We start from the raw sequence: 3666 nt of genomic DNA, 5'->3' as shown, positions 1-3666 counted from the left end.
TGAAAAACAAAAAAATATTTTCAAAGTAGTTTGTCTTTTTTGTTGATTGACATATGAAAACAAATATTGAAAAATATATGCAAAAGTTAAATAACTTTACTTAAGTGTATGTTTAAATGTTTTTTTTTCCCTAGATAATCTACATATTTTCCTTTGCACACTAGGCAGCCATGCGTGTGCACTAAAATGCACAAATTTATGGATATAAAAGCTTTTTATTGAAAAATATTTTGTTAGTCATTAATGTTCTTTACTAAATAGCAACCTAATAACAAATTGAAGTGAGAATAGTAAGTAAATTTATTTATAGTGTAGTTAAACTATATCAATTAATAATATTTTTACTGGTTAAATTTTCAAAATTGTAAAATTACCTTTATAGTTAAATTGATAATTTTTTGTTCACTTTGAAAAGTTGAGCTATATTCTTTTTTTATTCTATATATTAAAAATCTTTTATAGCCCTGGTATTGCAACTTTTATATAGAAACAATCAGGAAAAAGTTAGATTTTTATTTTATTAATATCTTTTGATACCATTTATGATAAATCTCATAATGGATGTGTAATTAGAAAAAAAATAAGTTGCATTTAAAGTGTAATTCATTTTATTAAAGGTACTAAAAATTACAGATTATTTTATACATTTTTACAACATTTTTATTTACAAAATGAGTGATGTAGTGTTGCATATTGTTCTTGTTGGTTTTCATCACAAAAAAGGTTGTCAGGTTGAATATTCCTACCCACCAATGTTAGAAAATAATGAAGTTCCCAAAGAGTGGAATTATCTTCCATTTTTGGCCCTTCCAGACGGATGCCACAACTATACTGAAGATTCTACAATATTTACGCTGCCTCCACTGAAAAATATGAAGCAATCCACAGTTTTTGGAGTGAGTTGTTATAGACAAATTGCATCTGATCTCCTTATTAACAGAGACCAAGATGTAACAAGAGGAAGTGTTCAAAAAAGTGTAGTTGTCCTAACACAACATTCTTTGTTTGGTTTACTGCTTGTCAAACTTAAAATGATCACTGAAGCGTATTTTGAAGAAAAAGACTTCAGTAAAAGAGGTATTTTAAAAGAATTATATGAACATATAAATTTATCAATTACAGCAGATCAACTAACTAGTAAATCATTTGGATTTTCACCTCAATCTCTTTTTGCAGTTTTCAACCACAAAGTCTTAATACTTTTTAAGCTAATTTTACTTGAAAAAAGAGTCTTATTTTATGCAACCCCTGTCAATAAACTTGTTAAAAAAGTTATGTCTTTACTCTCACTGTTTCCTGACCTAGTGGAAAAAGGCTTAACTTATGCTTGTACTGCATTGCAAAATTCTTCGAAAAATCTAAAAGCTAGAGAATATAAAAAGATTTTGAATGAAAATGATGAGTCTCATTTAAATGTAGTTTATGAAAATACAGCTTCAAGCTCTGAAAAATGCGAAATAAAACTTACTCAAAATGAAATGCAATCAACTGATGATGAAGACTCCACAGACTCTAAAGACTTAGAGGTTCTTGATACAAACAAACTTGGATTTCCATTGTCTCTGTTTACTAATGGTTACATGTTACAACCTTATGTATGTCTTCAACAGTTAGATCAAATTTCCGGCACTGAAAAAGGCTTTCTTGTTGGTGCCAGCAATATGTTGTTTTTGACACAATCAAAAAACTATGATGTTATAGTTAATCTTGATACTAATGAAATATCATATCAAGATGCTGATTTGAAAAAACTGCTTCACCTAACCTCTGCTGATCTTAGGTTTGCTGAACATCTTGTAGAAAATGTTAAGGATAGTGGTATCGTAGATGAAGAACTTTCAACTAATTGGAAAGGAGGAGATGAATGGACAAGATCAGAGTTTCAAAATTATTTGCTTTCAATGCTTGCTTGCTCGCTTCCAAGAGAAAACTGTGACAAAGATGTAGATGATTTTAACACAGCCTTTATAAATGCTTGGAAGGAAAGTAATAATTATAAAAAATGGTTTCAACTGAAGTCTGAGTCAATAAACGAAGTTTCCCCTCATCATCCCCATCAGGCACAATGGGGAATTACAGATGTTAAGTTGAGAATTCATCACAATCTGCAATCTAGTGTGAAGGGAAGAAAAATTGAAGATGCTCTTTCAAATGTTGATCAGTATGTTTCAAGCTCTTCTAAAGCTGTTTCTAATGCAGTAAATGTCTCAACAAAAGCTGTTTCTTCCGCCTTTGACTCAGCTAAATCCGGATTTATAAGTTGGATGTCGAAAAAGAAATAAAACTTCTATTTTCTAAATTTTATTTATACTTTACATATTTTTTTTAGGTATTTTGTACTGAAGCCTTTTTTTCATTGCCCTATTATGTTGTTTATGTTTTTCAAATGCAATAAAATACCATTAATATTTCCATATGACTTATTAATTGGTTCGTTGTGTATAATTTTATTAAAATAACTTGCTTTATTTTAAAAGTTTTTATTTACTTTTGATTTTTTAAATAAATGAAGCATTTTAACACAATTACACTGTATGAAGTTACTTATTTTTAATTTTTAAAAGTTCCCATAATTAAATAAAACGCTTAATTATGTTTTAAATGTAAAACTATTATAAATATTTTAATATTGTTGCATGAGTGTTATTATTTTATTTCTAAACTACAAGAGAATTTAAAATATGGATTTTTACAGTTTTAAATATACAGTGTCGTTTAAGAATTACGTAGTTTAAGAAAGAGGTAAACACCATAGGTGAGTTATAATTGTTTTAAAACTTTTTTCACGACCCTTAAATGCAATATCTTCAAGTAACTGGTCTCTTTTTTGCTATGCTATCTTTTACATATTAGATTTTTCACCTATTTTATTCACCTTTTTGTTTTGCGTGCTTTTAAGGAAACTGTTTTAATTTTTAAGCTTAAAACTTTTATATAAAAAAAAAATATATAAAATTCAAAAATATGAATTGTAAATTATTATTTGGCCTTTTATATACTTTAGTTTACTTACAATACTGTTAGACTGCTTTGTTTTAAAACTATTGGAGTTTTTTACGAAAACTTGTAAAAAAAATTCAAGTTTTTTCACAAAACACTTTGTATTGCTTTATATATTCTCAAAATTTTTTGTTATTTATTTGTTTAATTTTTTATTTGTGATATTGGTATGGTATTATATACTTTTTGATAATTAAGTTCATGTGCATTTTATGTATTTGTTAAAATACCTATCATTTGCGACTATTTCTTACGCTTAATTACTGTTTTACTTACTTTTTTGACAACTTTACTTATTGTCATATACTCATCCTAAAACTTTATTTTAAAACTTATCTTTGAAAGCTTGTTATTGTTTTGAAAGTTTGCAATATTTTCACATTTTTGACATGTACTTAAAAAATTATTAGTTAATTTACATAGTTTTTTGTTTTAAGTATTTTAGCAAAAAAAACATATATACTAGTTTTATAAAAAGACTAAATTTCAAATAAGAATTGAAAACTTCTGTAAAAATGTTGGATAGGTTAATTCTTTAGGTAGCTGCGAGTTATGTTTCAAAAATAAACAATTTATTTTTATACAAATAAAAAGAAAATACTCTTTTTAGATTTAATTAATAACTGAAGATCTCTAGCTAGAGAACCTAGAATGAAACACTTTTTT

General features: G+C 26.5%; 1 pseudogene; it reads left to right on the top strand.

Moving 5' to 3' along the window:
- Positions 1-671: 671 nt before the first annotated feature.
- Positions 672-2307, top strand: LOC145849026 (late secretory pathway protein AVL9 homolog pseudogene; annotated as a pseudogene).
- Positions 2308-3666: the final 1359 nt, after the last annotated feature.

Source organism: Thalia democratica, unplaced genomic scaffold (assembly GCF_965202585.1).
Source record: "Thalia democratica unplaced genomic scaffold, ktThaDemo2.hap1.1 HAP1_SCAFFOLD_1971, whole genome shotgun sequence".
In the NCBI taxonomy this organism is placed as follows: domain Eukaryota; kingdom Metazoa; phylum Chordata; class Thaliacea; order Salpida; family Salpidae; genus Thalia; species Thalia democratica.
Note: the sequence above shows the minus strand (reverse complement) of the source record. Positions and strands in the feature narration are given on the sequence as shown.